The sequence below is a fragment of the Bufo bufo genome, chromosome 1 (genome assembly GCF_905171765.1).
Source record: "Bufo bufo chromosome 1, aBufBuf1.1, whole genome shotgun sequence".
Taxonomy (NCBI): Eukaryota; Metazoa; Chordata; class Amphibia; order Anura; family Bufonidae; genus Bufo; species Bufo bufo.
The window spans coordinates 582,690,413-582,707,638 of NC_053389.1; the positions used below are offsets into that span (position 1 = coordinate 582,690,413).

General features: G+C 45.6%; 1 protein-coding gene across 1 annotated transcript in view; it reads right to left on the minus strand.

The window, feature by feature from the left end:
* TASOR2 (transcription activation suppressor family member 2) overlaps positions 1 to 17,001 on the minus strand; it is a 98,949-nt gene extending 81,948 nt beyond the window's left edge. Inside the window, exon 1 of the mRNA XM_040414217.1 lies at positions 16,874 to 17,001. The gene's annotated coding sequence lies outside the window, so the exon portion shown is untranslated. The remainder of the gene's footprint in view (positions 1 to 16,873) is intronic.
* Between the last annotated feature and the right edge of the window lie 225 nt (positions 17,002 to 17,226).

Below are 17,226 nucleotides of genomic sequence, written 5' to 3' on the forward strand. Positions count from 1 at the left end.
GTGAACAATGAAGTAAGAAAAACAGATTTAAATGTATAAATGAAAGGCTTTACTGAACCTTTTACCTGTAGCACTATATGTCACTCTGTGTAGCTGCCTGCAGATTGCATTGCATTTCGTGGTGAAAGGTCCTCTTTAAAGAGAATCTGTCACCATGAAATACAGTGCAATCTGAAGGCAGCTAGTCACTGGGCAGAAGGAGATGAGCAGATTGATAGCACTGATGAGCACTGTTTTGTGGACTCAATAAAACTTGTAATTTCATACATTGAAATCTCTGCTGTTTCTAAGTTCAAGAAGGCCCATTCAGCTATTATAAGTGATTAATAGCAATCTCTGTGTAAAGGTCGATTTGCATGGCCCAATGTTTGGTCAGATTATAGGGAACAAACGTTCCCGATAATCGGCCAGTCTAAAGGTGCCGCATATCGCCTGATGAATGAGCGAAACGCTGAAATGATCGGAGTTGCAGACACTGCAATCATCGTTCCCAGATAGCAGATCGTGCTGTATAAACAGCATTCTGCTGCCCAGGAGCAATGATTTAGTATGGGGACAAGCGATAGCAGCAACCATCACTCATCCTCATCCACAGAGCTTCACCCACTTCACGAACAGTTGACTGTCGGGAAGGCACACTTCCTTTCCAACAATCAGCTTCTCCTTGCCCCGCGTAAATCCACTTTTAGTGTATACAAAGTTAGGAGGAGGAGCGGGACTCGCTGCTAATGGGTGCGCAGACAGCCCTTTGGGATTTGTTTACGTAATCAGCGAATTTATAGAAACGTGTCTTGGGGGGGGGGGGGGGAGAACTGAGTTAGACATAAAAGTATGCTTACAAATGACTATGGCAGAGCTACAGTGCTGTATAAACAACTACAAATGGTCTAGGGCGGTGACAGATTACCTTTAAATTCCATATAAATATATATACTAAAAGGTACAGAGTAAGGGCCTATTCACACGACCATATATTTGTGTCCGCATCCGCAATTTTGTGGAACGGATATGGACCCATTAATTTCAATGGGGCTACAAAAGACACAGACAGTACACTGTGTGCTGTCCGTATCCGTACTTCCGTTCTGTGGCCCCCCAAAAAATAAAATAAAAAAATAGAACACCTTAGGCTACTTTCACACTAGCATTTTTACTGAATCTGGCAGGGTTCAGAAAAAAACGCTTCCGTTACTGATAATACAACCGTCTGCATCCGTTATCAACAGGTCCGGTTATATTATCTTTAACATTGCCAAGACGGATCAGTCATGAACTCCACTGAAAGTCAATGGGGGACTGATCAGTTTTTTACTGTGGCAGATTGTGTCAGAGAAAACGGGTCTGTCCCCATTGACTTGCATTAGGAGTCATGCCGAATCCGTCTTGCTCCGCATCCCAGGACGGAAAGCAAACTACAACATGTTGCAGTTTGCTCTCCAGTCTGGGAACGCAACTAAACGGAACGGAATGCATTTTGGAGCATCCGTTCAGTTTTGTCCCCATTGACAATTAATGAAGACAAAACGGAAGCGTTTTTTTCCGGTATTGAGACCCTATGACGGATCTCAATACCGGAAAACTAAAACGCTAGTGTGAAAGTAGCCTTATTCTTGTCTTGCGGACCGCAAAAACAGATATGGTCATCGGAATGAGCCCTAAAACAGTGTTAATTACTCTTACCGGTAATTGGATTTTCCAATAGCCTCCCCAACGGCACTGACAGGATGGTGATCCCCGCCTCCAGGACAGGAAACAACACAGAAGCTCAACTTTAAAAGGGGTCCTCCTCCCCTTACCTAATCAGTAAATAACAAAGTACACAGTAGTGATGCAAAAAAAAAAAAAAAAAAAATTATATTAATCCAACCGGAATACAAAAAAAAGAGTATGTAATCATAAATCCAAGGAAATCATAATTATGGGTGTTATTCCTCCAGTGCCGTTAGGGAGGCTACTGGAAAATCCAATTACCGGTAAGAGTAATTAACACTTTTCCCCGGCGCCTCCCCCAACGGCACGGACAGGAGGAATAACAGGAGTTTTTTTTCTCTAGGGTGGATTACGACAGAAAGAATTCTGCGCCCAAAGGATAAATTCTGATTATGTAAGACATTTAAATTTATAATGGTTAAAGAAAGTCATTGGATTTGCCCAAACGGATGCTTTAAAAATCTCCTCAATTGAGATGGCCGCATTTTCCGCCCAAGAGGTCGACATAGCCTGTGTTGAATAGGCCCCGAGGCCCTTCGGAGGATCTAGATTCTTCTGAGAATAACAGAGAGACTGCCTGCTTTATCCTTCTTACAATTGTGGCTTTACTGGCTGCCTGACCCTTGTTAGGCCCCTGAAACTGAAGGAGGAGTTGATCTGATTTTCTATCTTCCTCCCAGATCTTTAAGTAGGTAAGCACACAACGTCTCACATCCAGGTTATGAAAACACCTCTCCAGGTCTGTCGAAGGTGATGGACAGAATGATGGTAAATTGATCTCCTGATTACAGTGAAATCTGGATACTACCTTCGGGTGGAAGGATGGACAATGTTTTAGGATTATATGTCAACTAGGATCTAGATAGGAAAGACAGCACGAGAAGGCTTGTATATCCCCCACCCTTCTTGCCGTTGTTATGGCCAGGAGGAAGGTAGTTTTTAAGGTCAGGAGTTTGAGGGGAAATATCTTCAATCGGTTGAAATGGAGAACTCATCAGTACCGTAAGGACTAGATTTAAGTCCCAAGGTGGGATGGTAGAGTGTAACCTGGGGGAATCTCTGGTTGCTCCCTTGATGAATCGCCTGATCAAAGGATGGTCAGATAGGTTTGTCTCTAGAAAAACTGTTAATGCGGAGATTTGAACTTTAAGGGTGGATGGCTTGAGCCCCTTGTTCAAACATGCCTGTGGAAAGTCCAGAATGAAAGGGATGTTGACTGAGGAACTTTGCTGGATCTTGTTACCTGAAAACAAAAAGAAAGCCTTCCACGTTCTGTAATAGATCTTGGAGGTTATAACTTTCCAACTTTTTAGCAGGGTGGAGATTACAGGGGTCAAAGAGCCCTTTCTGCCTAAGATTCTGGCATTCAATCTCCATTCTGTCAACTTTAACTGAGAGACCCCCGGATGGTGCACTGGTCCCCGTTGCAGAAGGCAAGGAAATACTGGAAGAGTCCAGGGCAATTCCCTGCGATAGTTTGAGTAAGAGGGAAAACCATGCCCTTTTGGGCCAACAGGGAGCAATCACGATTACCTGAGCGTCCCCTTCTGCCACTTTCATCAGAGTTCTCGAAATCGGGTTGAATGGGGGGAATGCATATAAGAGACCCTTTGGACAAGGGCGAGATAGGGCTTCCACTATTTCTGGACCGTCTAGGGGAGATAGGGAACAAAACCTCTCTACTTTTCTGTTCATCCGATCTGCGAATAAATCCAGAATTGGAACATCCCACATCTCGGCAACTTGAAGGAAGACATTGGGATGTAGAGTCCATTCTCCCTCTTTTAGAGTCTGACGGCTGAGGAAGTCGGGCCACAATATTGCTGCTTCCTTTTAAGTGTACTGCTGTTAGAGATGATAGGTGTTTCTCTGCAAAGAGAAAGATATCCCTCGATGTTGCTGCCAGCGATCTGCTTCGGGTGCCTCCCTGCCTGTTCAAATAAGCGACTGTCGTCAGATTGTCTGACAGGATCTTGGCATGATCGAGAGAGGTTTTTGAGTGAAGAGCCAGAAGAACCTCGTAGACTGCTCTGAGCTCTCTTAGGTTTGAAGATGCCTGTCGCATGGAATCGTCCCAGACTACTTGAACCATAAGGTCTACTGTATGACCTACCCAGCCTCGTCTACTAGCATCTGTAGACACTACTAGAAGATTTTCTTGACGCCAGAAGACTTTTCTTCTTATCCTCCACCAAGTCAGGGAACGTTTTACAAAACTGTGGAATTGATATTTTCTTGTCCAGAAAGTTTCTGCTGCCATTCCAAGATGCTAGAAAAAAAGCCTGCAGGATTCTGGTGTGGCTTTGCGCCCACCTGACAGCCAGGATTGAGGATGTTAGAACTCCCAGGATTGTCATGATGTTTCTGATAGTAGTGGATCTTAGACTGCAAAACTGATTCACTTTTAATTGAAGAGACGATTGCTTTTAGAAACATAGAAACATAGAATGTGTCGGCAGATAAGAACCATTTGGCCCATCTAGTCTGCCCAATATACTGAATACTATGGATAGCCCCCGGCCCTATCTTATATGAAGGATGGCCTTATGCCTATCCCATGCATGCTTAAACCCCTTCACTGTATTTGCAGCTACCACTTCTGCAGGAAGGCTATTCCATGCATCCACTACTCTCTCAGTAAAGTAATACTTCCTTATATTACTTTTAAACCTTTGCCCCTCTAATTTAAAACTGTGTCCTCTTGTGGTAGTTTTTCTTCTTTTAAATATGCTCTCTTCCTTTACCGAGTTGATTCCCTTTATGTATTTAAAAGTTTCTATCATATCCCCTCTGTCTCTTCTTTCTTCCAAGCTATACATATTAAGGTCCTTTAACCTTTCCTGGTAAGTTTTATCCTGCAATCCATGTACTAGTTTAGTAGCTCTTCTCTGAACTCTCTCTAGAGTATCTATATCCTTCTGGAGATATGGCCTCCAGTACTGCGCACAATACTCCAAGTGAGGTCTCACCAGTGTTCTGTACAGCGGCATAAGCACTTCACTCTTTCTACTGCTTATACCTCTCCCTATACATCCAAGCATTCTGCTGGCATTTCGTGCTGCTCTATTACATTGTCTTCCCACCTTTAAGTCTTCTGAAATAATTACTCCTAAATCCCTTTCCTCAGATACTGAGGTCAGGACTGTGTCAAATATTCTATATTCTGCCCTTGGGTTTTTACGCCCCAGGTTTTCTTCTGGAAGAAAGGACATAAGCAAGCAAGAGTCAAGAAGGACCCCTAAAAAGACTCTTTGTTGAGCCGGGACGAGGTTGGATTTTTTGACATTTATGATCCAACCGAGATCCGTGAAGGTCATTTGAACGAGGTCTAGATGTACCAGAAGCCGACTTTCTGATTCTACTGTCAATAGCAAGTCGGCCAATTACGGTATTATAAGAATGCCCAATAGATTAAGATATCTGGTTATTTCTGCCACTTCTTTGTGAAAATTCTGGGAGCTGATGACAGGCCAAAGGGGAGCACTTGAAATTTAAAATGACAGAGGCGACCTCTCATACTGCTATCCTGAGAAATTTTTGATGATCTTTGAAGATGGGTATATGGTAATATGCGTCCTGTAAATCTATTGTCACCATGTAACAATGTTGAAGAAGCAGATTTATTGTTGACTTTATCGCCTCCATCTTGAATTTCTTGTAAGATAGGCACCCCCTGGTTTTTTATGATAAAAACTGGGGAATAAAATCCTTGCTGTTTCTTTGGAACTGGTAGTAGGACGATTTTTTGAATTAAGTTAGTTATTTCTTCCTGTTCTTCTTTTGCCAACGGCTTGTTGACAAAAAAGTGGTCTGGTGGATAGGTGCTGAATTCCATCATGAAACCTCTCTGAATGGCGGCTAGTATCCAAGGGAAGGTTCCTATCTCTCTCCATTGTGGAACCAAATTTTTTAATCTTGCTTCCACCTGGCGTCATTGAGCAGCTTTTGATGCATTGTCAGGATTGAAGAGGAATCCTTTGTTTCTTCCTCTTGATGATTGCCATTAGAGATCGACCGATTATAGGAGTTACCGATATTATCGGCCGATATTCATGATTTTCAAAGTTATCGGCATCTAACCTTGCCGATATGTCGATAATGCGTCCAGCGCGCTATCACAGAGCATGATTGCACTGCTGTCAGCACGCTCATGTTTCCTCAGTAGCACATGGGAGAAGGAGTCACTCTCTCCCTCCCCCTGTGCCCCGCTGCCAATGAGGAGAGACGGGAGGAGGATGGGCGGGCACACTTACTATTATTTCTGCCCGGAGCTCCGTTGCGCCGCTGTGGCCACCGTTACATTCTCCCGCGCGGTATGCAAATCACTAGCATTGGAACACCAGGGAGGAGACATCATCTTCTCTCCCTGGGCGTTCCTTCTCCCTGGTTGTAGCGCTGTCCAATCGCAGCGCAGAGCATCACAGCCAGGGAGAAGAAGAAAAAAAAAAAAAAAAAAAAAAAAAAAAAAACTCACCTTCTCCCTGGCTGTGCTGCTCTGCAATTGGACAGTGGTTAGCATACAGCGCTGGAGAATGTAACGGGGGCCACAGCGGCGCAACGGAGCGCCGGACAGAAATAATAGTAAGTGCAGGGGCATCCTGCATTAACCCCTACATGTTCTGCGACTTACTTTATTATGCTTGGACCCATGAAAGGTCCTCTTTAACGTTTAATACAAATACAGGAGGCTGGGTGCAGAATCATATAGCCATCGCCCAGCCTCTATGAAGGGAAGCTGCCATGGTAAACTCCCTGCTGCTGTGTGCACAAAGCACAGGGCAGCAGGGAGAGTGCGATGTCCTATTCACCTTAATAGAGCTCTATCAGGGTGAATAGGACAAGGGATTAAAAGATTCCAGGTTCTAGCCCCTAAGGGGGAAAATAGTTATGAAATAATAAAGAAAAGTTACAAAAAACACCAAAATATTAAGTATAAATCACACCCTTTCCCAATTTTACATATAAAATATATAAACCATAAATATATCACATATTGCCACTTCCAAAAAGTCCAAACTATTAAAATGTTGGGTGCATTTCTAGCTTAAATTGCACACTGACTTATCAAGATGTTGTAGATTGTAGATTTTTGGTAACAGAATATGAAAGTTGTATATATTACACTTGAATTTAGCACTTGCAGATCTGGAAAATACAGTTTTTTGAAGAAAAAAAAGTGTGTTTTTCAAACCCCAGAAAATGATGGGTGTATTTCTAGCTTAAATTGCACACTGACTAATCAATATGTTGTAGATTGCCAAAAAAGTGTTTTTTTGGTAACAGAATATGAAAGCAGCGCAATCATGTTCTGTGATAGCGCGCTGGACGCATTATCGACATATCGGCAAGGTTAGATGCCGATAACTTTGAAAATCATGAATATCGGCCGATAATATCGGTAACTCCTACCGTATAATCGGTCGATCTCTAATGGCAATCATCAAGAGGAAGAAACAAAGGATTCCTCTTCAATCCTGACAATGCATCAAAAGCTGCTCAATGACGCCAGAGGCCAGGTGGAAGCAAGATTAAAAAATTTGGTTCCACAATGGAGAGAGATAGGAGCCTCCCCTTGGATACTAGCCGCCATTCAGAGAGGTTTCATGCTGGAATTCAGCACCTATCCACTCTCCAGGAGTCTCCGCCCCCAGCATACCGCAAGATGTTCTGTGCTCCTCCAAAAGAGCCTGCAGGATAAAGCCCGGGGCAGCCTTGAACAGGACTTACGCCAAAGGTACAGGGAAGGGAGGCCGTGCGTCCCCGGAGCCCCTTTCTAGTGCAACGAGACCAGGCCGTGCGGAGGAAACTTCTGCGAACCTGCACACACAGGTAGGAGCTTCCATGCTGTCCGGGACAGGAAACAACACTGATCATGTAAGGGGAGGAGGCCCCCTTTTAAAGCTGAGCTTCTGTGTTGTTTTCTTTCCTGGAGGCGGGGATCAGCCTCCTGTCAGTGCCGTTGGGGGAGGCGCCGGAGAAAATATTACATTTTTTTTTTTTCTTTACCATGAATGAATTATGAACTGCTTAGCCTTAGTTGAAGTGTTTGCTTGTCAGGACCTGCAATAGAGCAGGAGTTAAACCTGTAATTCAGAGAGACTAGATGTCTACTAATACTGGATGAACTACGACCACATTATCACGTACGGTAATACAACATACCGCGCTACGCTGTGAACATAGTTTTCAAACTGATTGTTTTACAGGACAAATCATGTGGACATTAACAATCAGTTTGAAAAGTAGGCCAATCTGCGATAGACACAAAATGACACGGCCTATGCCCGCACCCTAACAATTACATACCATCAGAGACAGTATAATTAACATTTCTAGAGATATAGATAAAAAAAAAAAAAAATCACGGATGGACAAGTTGTATTTTTTAGTTGCTTGGTAAAAAGAACCAACCTAGAGAGCAACAGAGAGGCGGCAGTGGCATATTTAACCCCTTGGGGACACAGCATATTTTGGACTTCAGGACATGGCATTTTCAAAAGCCTTTTTTTTTTCCAGGACAAGTTGTATTTTTAAACCGCACCATTTTAGGGTAAATCTAAAGCAGGGATGCCCAGCCTGCGGCCCTCCAGCTGTTGCAAAACTACAACTCCCAGCATGCCCTAATAGCTGTAGGCTGTCCAAGCATGCAGGGAATTGTAGTTTTGCAACAGCTGGAGGGCCGCATGTTGGGCATCCCGATCCGTAATGTGTAGGGGACAGATGTGACAACACACCACAGCCTTTCTGCCAGTGTTTTTCAGGGTTTGTTTTTATGGTTTTCGGTGTGCAGTAAAAGTCACGTGATAATGTTAGGCCTCATGCACATGACCGTTCCGTTTTATTTGCGGTCCGCAAACCGCAGATCCGTAAAAAACGGAAGCCGCCCGTGTGCCTTCCGCAATTTGCGGAACGGGCGGCCCATTGAAGACATGCCTATTCTTGTCCGCAAAACGGACAAGAATAGCATATGCTATATTTTTTTTGCGGGGCTTTGGAACGGAGCAACGGATGCGGACAGCATACGGAGTGCTGTCCGCATCTTTTGCAGCCCCATTAAAGTGAATAGGTACGCATCCGAGGCGGCTCGGATGCGAACCCAAACAACGTCCGTGTGCATGAGGCCTAACTCTGTGGCTCAGTACAATTATGGCAAAACCAAGGGCAGAGACAAAAATATGAGCTGTATGTAGTGGCTCCAGTGAGACCCATTGGTATTGCATGGTGTACATTTTTTTTGTCTTGTCTAAAAAAAACGGATCTCAAACGGACGCCAAATGTACATAATGGAATCGGATGCACAGGATGTATTTTTTTTTTTTTAAACAGGATCAGTTTTTTTCCCTTTATTTTTCTGTTCTTCTGATGGATCAAAAGAATGGAAAAATGACGGTTATGTGAACTGTCCCTTATTTAGGTCCAGGCTGGAGCAATCGCTGCCTGAATAAGAGACTACTCATTAGAGGCACTGCTTGCTTTGGCCATCTGTGTGTGGGCCTGGACACAGCACTGCGCTGTAGTTGTGACTAGTGTTGAGCGAACTTGCAATTTGCAAGTTCAGCGTTCAGGTTCGCGTTATATAACAATTCCATAATGGATTCCGCTACCACGGACCATAACGGAATTCTATGACGACAACATGCCCTACGGAAACCTATAAGAGGCATTCCGTCATAACAGGGCTTGACAAATTTCCTTGGAATCTAGGAGCCAGCTAAAAAAGTTAGGAGCCAGGCGGAGCCGCGTCATAAAGCCCCTAGTAGGTGCCCCCATAGTGCCCCCCCTTCTCCATAGAGCCCCCCCAATAATGCTGTATACCATGTTACATATACCGCCGCTCTGTCCCCGGACCCTATTGACTATAATGGGGACGAGGGTGGAGCTCTGGCGCAGCATGGCAGTTCGCGGTGAGAGGCCGCCGGACTAAAAAGTTGGACATGCAGTACTTTTAGTCCGGCGGCCTTTCACCATGCACTGCCGTGCTGCGTCAGAGCTCTGCCCCCATTATAGTCAATGGGGACAGAGCTGCGGTCCGGCGAAACAGCGGAAGGACGGATCCGACAGGGTGAACAGCCTGCCAGATCCATCCTGCCGCAAGTGTGAAAGTAGCCTTAGTTCTATAGCTACTGAATGAGACAGAAGAAGGGATGCCTTTAACATATAGATCTCCTTGAGAAGCCAATTTGATCCTAAAGGGTTAATTCAACCTGTAATCTAAACTGTGTCCTGTCACTTCTCTCATCTCTCTGCTCCTGTCCCTTAATCTTATCACTGCTGCAAAAGCATCAGCCACAGCCTCAGTGTAACCTGTTCTAGCCTCTGACTGACTGTTCTTTTAACTCAAAGAATCGAATGAGTCTCTAACTAAGTCGGATCTTTAGATTCTTTTAACCTGTGACTCATTCGATTCATACTTAGGCCCCCTGCACACGATCAGGATTGCGTGCGGATTTTCCGCGCGGATTTGCGTGCGGAAAATCCGCACCGTAGGTCATGTCCATTGTATTCTATGAGAATTTGAAATTCTCAATGCACACGATGCGGATTTTTTCCGCGCGGATTTTGACCTGCGGTGCGGATTTTAAAATCCGCGACATGTCAATTAATTTTTTTTTTCCTGACCGGATTTTCTTCATTCACTTAGTGAAATCCGCATGCGGAAAATCCGCACCAAATCCGCACGCAAATCCGTATGCAAATCCGCACCAATTAATGCGGATTGACCGCACGGATTTGCCTGCGAACACCTGCGGATTTCAGTGCGGATTCTCCGCACATGAATCCTGATCGTGTGCATGTAGCCTAAGACTCCCTCCTGTACTTGTGTCAGTGACTCGGACTCAGAGCTGCTAGTGCTTGCCTCGCCTCAGCTCTGATTGGTTGGTGGGCGGGGAGGGGAGGGGCTGGCAGAAGCAGCTTCCACTCTAGGATCAGATTACACTCCTCCCGAGCCCCTCCCCTCCCTGCTGCCAGCGTCTCTGCTATTGTGTGCTGTGACGGAGCTGTTTCACACGGTGCTGCCTCCGGACAGAACGGCAGCTCCGCACCCATCGCCCGGGCACCTTTGAAAACGGGCTGACAAATACCCAAGCGCCAGGACTAAATTCCTGGTCGCCATGGCGATCTGGCGCCTGGGATTTGTCGAGCTCTGCGTCATAATACAAGTCTATGGCCAGCATAGACTTCTATTAAGACGGAATGCAATACGAAATGCCTTATCGGCTTCCATGGTGCATTCCGTCATAGAATTCCGTTATGGTCCGTGGTAGCGGAATCCATTTCGGAATTCTTAAAAAACCCGAACGCTGAATTTGCAAATTGCAAGTTCGCTCAACACTAGTTGTGACCACTTAGTTCAAAGAGAAGGAGCTCACAGCATCTGTATACCAGCACGCCGCGCTCATAAGAATGGAAGCAGCGATTCATCAATAATTACACCTGTCCACCAGCAGGGGTCATTTTTATCAAGGATTTTTATCTTTTTTAGTCGTAAAAAAGTCACACGGTCGTGCGTATTACACCACATTCGACAGTTGGTTCGGACAGGGCTGTGTCAGGGGCTGTACCAGGGCTCCCGCACATTTACACCTGGAAACAAGCGTAAATGTTGATGAAAAACGCATTGGACTGCCATAAATGCGCCTAATTTCCTCGTCATAAAGTAGCCAAATCTTACAGCAGCGTAGGGGGAATCTAATGTTTAATAAATCACCCCCAATAACCTGGACCTTATCTGCTTGCATTTGAATTAAAATTGAGGGGATTTGCCCCATGTTTTATATTTGATGACAGTTAATAAATAAAAAAAAATTTTGCTTTTTTACTGTAACCGTGAATCAGTTTTGACATGCAGACCGAAACAATTGCATCTTAGGCTACATGCACATGACCGCACCGTGTTTTGCAGTCCACAAATCGCGGATCGCCAAAACACGGATGCCGGCCGGAACAGCCCGCTCATTATAGAAATGCCTATTCTTGTTCACCAAACGGACAAGAATAGGACATATTGTATTATTTATTTTTTTGCAGGGCCACAGAACGGAGCAACGGCGTGTTCTGTCCGCATCTCTTGAGGCACCATTTAAGTGAATGAGTCTGCATCCGAGCAACAAAAAATGCGGCTCGGATACGGAACCAAACAAACAACGGTCGTGTGCATGAGGCCTTATATTGTGAGACTAAGGCCTCATGCACACGACCGTGGTGTGTTTTGCGGTCCACAAATAGCGGATCCGCAAAACACACATGGTGTCCGTGCGCGTTCCGCAATTTGCGGAACGGCACGCACAGCCTTCAATATAAATGCCTATTCTTGTCCGCAAAGCGCGGACAAGAAAAGGACATGTTCTATTTTTTTGGCGGGGCCACGGAACGGAGCAACGGATGCGGACAGCACACGGAGTGCTGTCCGCATCTTTTGCGGCCCCATTAAAGTGAATGAGTCCGCATCCGAGCCGACAAACCGGCGGCTCGGATGCGGACCCAAACAACGGCCGTGTGCATGAGGCCTAACATACACCAGTTCCAGCAAAACCCAAAAACCCAGGTCTACATTTTTCAAGTTTGTTTCTTAATAGCTACAGCAAAAATGAAATATTCCTCTTTACATCCTGTCAGATCACTTCCCCACTTTTCTCGTGACTGGTCACTTCCTGAGAACTCTTTAAGGGTTCATTCACACGTCCGCAACTGTTTTGCGGTCTGCAAATTGCGGATCCGCAAAACACGGACACGGCCATGTGTGTTCCACATTTTGCGGACCGCACATGGCCGGCACTATAATAGAAATGCCTTTTCTTGTCCGTGTCTGCGGACAAGAATAGGACATGTTCTATTTTTTTGCGGGGCCGCAGAAGGAATGCGGAACAGAGACCAACGGTGCCAATCAAGTGTAGCAGGGCACGGCCAGAGATGGGAGAACAGAGCCAGGTGCAGTGAGTAAAGCCGGCGAGCGTCCTTCACTTACTGCGCCAAATTTCCACAGGAGACTAGGGCCGGCAAGCGGAGACCAACGCGCCCCCCCCCCCCTGCTCCTAGAGGCTCATTTGCATATTATAAAAGTTATTTTTTTCTCAATAACGGCGGCACGAATATAGTTAAATTCAGCTGACATTAGTACATCACTAATGTCAGCCAGGGTAATATCCATTTACCTGCTGACAGAAACCCTGTAAAGGGGTGAGGGCAGCATAACTGCACTAAAATTTATGCATATGGCGTTTGAAAAGTTCAAAACCCAAGGTTTGCAACTTTACGCCAGAAAACTGGCATAGGGTCACAGTATATGACCCCCCCATAGGTGCAGATTTTTTACACCGCTCCATTAGCCAGCTTCACCTGTTTTGGTAGCCATGTACTAAGATGTTTCATAGGTGTTAATAAAGACAGAACAAAAAAACTTGACAGGAACATCTTTTTGGCAGTTTGCCCTACTGATCCTGGGATTTGTCAAGCCCTGTATCATGAGGGACAAGGCCACCCTTCTTATCTCAGAGGGTTTTCATCCATGTGGATCAATACGAGCACTGAGAGAATGAAAGGTCATGGGAAACATTAAACATCTACACCAACTGCATCAAACATGCCTAGAAATAGCACCAAACACAAAACAACCAAAAAGGAAAGATCACATAAACTCTATAATGTATGAGCCGTATAGATGGACACAACATCATTATTATGAAGAATACACAGGCCTAGAAATCTGTATCTGCTCCGCATGCGTTTCAGTTAGAATTATTTCTCTCGTCCAGGAAACCTGGCTTCTTTCTAGAAAATCCAGATCTTCCCCAGTGGTTTGGGAGATCCCTCCCTGGTTAACAGCTGGGAGAGGCTTGCTATGACTCCTTTGTGAGGTGTGACTGGACAAGCTGAGACACAAGAAGCAGAGGAAGGAAGCCGAAGAAGAACTCGCCCTCAGTGTATTCCCAATGACTGCTTAATGGACTCTTATCGGCAAGCCAGCAGTACCTAACAGGCTGAGCTTACGAAGAGTGAAAGTGAAGGAGATCACAGGACTCCATGGCCCAGACCTACTAATCCTAACGATGGTGTAGGCTTAGCCAGGATGTCTAGACCTGCACCAGATTCATCACCGGGGCTCAGGATGGATGATAAATCTAGTGCAGGGATAGACACTTTGCTTTGTGACTCTGCTTTGTTTGGCTTACTTTAAGACACATTTTTACGCCAAAACTGTGCCAAATTTTTGTTCCAAAATTCTGCGCCGCAGACGACGACGCCCTGTTCATACAAAGACCCACTCTCTTTTTAGCATGTCAGGGTAAAGTGCAGAAATCTACTTGTGCCACCATTTTAGAAAGATTTTTGGTGCAGATACAATAATAACTGATAGTTGTACACGGGGGAGGTGCTATCAGTGATTGATAGCATTCTCTGTGTAAGTGTGTATACAGAGATCTCTGTTTTAGGCCTCTTACCCACGACTGTATGCCCTCTGAGATATACGGTCCGTGAGTGGGCCATATGTCCCGGAGCGGCATTGATCGTGCACACAGCATCATAGATTACACTGATGCTGTGCAATTCGGGCCGCCCAAGGGACTATTGTCCTACACTCATAAGATCATATGAGTGCGGGACAGCATCCCCACGGGCGGCCCGACGTGCACAGCATCATTGTAATCTATGATGCTGTGTGCACGATCAATGCCGCTCCGGGACATATGGCCCACTCACGGCCCGTATATCTCGGAGGGCATAAAGTCTTGGGCAAGAGGCCCAAGTGTGTATTAGGGATCGACCGATTATCGGTTTTACCAATATTATCGGCTGATATTCAGGATTTTCAAAGTTATCGGTATTGGCATCTGTTTTGCCGATAAGCCAATAACGAAATCGGGAACAAGGATCGCGCTGCTGTCAGAGCGATCCGTGTTCCCTCAGCAGCACAGGGGAGAAGGAAGCAGTGGCCCCCTTCCCCCCTGTGCCGCTGCCACCAATGAAAAGAGAGAGAAGAGGAGGGCAGGGGCTGTGGACACTGCACCACCAATGATGTTAACTCACTCATTCATTCAAATTCAACAGGAGGCGGGAGCTGGCTGCAGAATCATATAGCAGCACCCGACCTCTATAACAAGTAGCTGCGATCCGCGGCAGTTAACCCCTGTCGCACCTGAGGGGTTAACTGCCGCGGATCGCAGCTACCGCTCATAGAGGTTGGGTGCAGCTATATGATTCTGCAGCCAGCTCCCACCTCCTGTATATGAATTAATGGGCGAGTTATCTTCATTGGTGGCACAGTGCGCCCCCCCAACCGCAGCATTAAAAACATTGGTGGCGCAGTGCCCCCCCCAAGCCCAGTATTAAAAACATTGGTGGTGCGGTGCGCCCCACCCACCCACGCCCAGTATCAAAAACATTGGTGGCGCAGCCCCCCCCCCAGTATTAAAAACATTAGTGGAGCAGTGTGCCCCCGCACCCAAGTCCCCCAGTATTAATCATTGATGGAAGTGGCCACAGGGTCCCCTCCTCCTCATTGGTGGCAGTGACAGCTTCTGATCGGAGCCCCAGCAGTGTAATCCTAGGGCTCCGATCTGTTACCATGGCAGCCAGGACGCTACTGAAACCCTGGCTGCCATAGTCAGCTCCCTGCTGCTGTGTGCACAAAGCACAGGGCAGCAGGAAGAGTGTGAAGTCCTATTCACCCTAATTGAGCTCTATCTCAGGAAATAGGACAAGGTGCTAGCCCCTAATGGGGCTAAAAGTTAGAAAAAAAAGTAAAAAAAATAAATAAATAAAAAACACAAACACCAAAATATTAAGTATAAATGAAAAAGAAAGATTTACAAAAATAAGCTAAACGTTAATAATAAACATGTTCATTTTCAGCAGATTTGTGTACGATTTTTTTTTTCTTCAAAAATGAAAATGCACAGAATATTGGTATAAATTATTGGCTATTGGCCTGAAAGTTCAAAGATTATCGGTATCGGCTCTAAAAAAAATCAATATCGGTCGATCCCTAGTGTGTATACATATATAGCTGTCAATCAATGATAGTTGTCCACGGGGGAGGTGTTATCAGTAATTGATAGCATTCTCTGTGTAAGTGTGTATACATAGATAGCTGTCAGTCACTGATAGTTGTACACAGGGGAGGTATTATCAGTGATTGATAGCATTCTCTGTGTAAGTGTGTATACAGAGATAGCTGTCAGTCACTGATAGTTGTACACAGGGGAGGTATTATCAGTGATTGATAGTATTCTCTGTGTAAGTGTGTATACATAGATAGCTGTCAGTCACTGATAGTTGTACACGGGGGAGGTGTTGTCAGTGATTGATAGTATTCTCTGTGTAAGTGTGTATACATAGATAGCTGTCAGTTACTGATAGTTGTACACGGGTAGGTGTTATCAGTGATTTAAAGCATTCCCTGTGTAAGTGTGTATACATAGATAGCTGTCAGTCACTGATAGTTGTACACGGAGAGGTGTTATCAGTGATTGACAGTATTACAGAGGAAGTTGTCAGTCACTGATAACACCAACCCTGTGAACATTGAAGTCAGAAAAAGCTGAGATATAAATATATAAATTACAAGTTTTACAGAATCTTTTCCCATAAAACTATACATCTGCTCAGCTCCTCCTGCTCTATAACATGCTGCCTGCAGATTGTACTACTCCATTTTATGGTGACAAGTTCTCACTATATAATGTCTACAGATGAAGAACCCAACACCAATCCTGAGTGTACTGTATCTTAGCTATGGAAAACCAGGTTCTTCTCCATCCCGATGACGTCACACATTTCCCCAAATTACTGTAGCTCACTCCTCTGCGGATCACCACTGCTCAGTAGGGGCCACATAACTTCTCCGACTTCTGGGCACAGTGCCAAGAAAAGGAATGACGCCGAAGAGCGAGGGTGAAGCTGGCGACCATGCCCGGATTGCACAATATCAGGAGGGATGTAGTCACGCAGCCCGTGCCCTCTCCCATTACATCAATCCTACCCAAACCTAACGTGAATGGGCAACGGGCCCGCACTGGCAGCTTCCAGGACCGGACCCCAGCTGTAGGTAAGTAAAGCAGTGAGAGCAGGAGAAAAGTCCGGAGCGCCAGGAGCGGGCACAGCTGCCACCGACAAAGTCACAAGGGCACACGTACAGAGAAGTGGCACAGACGCCAGCGCTTACCCTCTGGGCACTTATCGCAGCTTCTGTACACAACCTACAGCAGGCAGAAAATGTCTGACGAGCACACACCGTCCTCCTACGGGGGCTCGACCTCAGGAAGTGATTCCTGCCATAGGAGAGAAAGTGAAAGCTAACCCGGAAGGAGTATTGGCTGGTGGACGGCGACTGCTCAGCTCTGCTGTGCTCTGCCTACACGTCATATGCAGTGTCGGGCTCTCTGCTTGCCAGCAATGCCTTATGTCACATTTGGGGATTTTTTTTTTAGAAGTTTAGAAATTGTCTGCCATAAGTTAGTACATTTATTTCCATTAAACCACTTAAAGGCGTTTGGAGGGTGGGTAGCAAACCCTCTC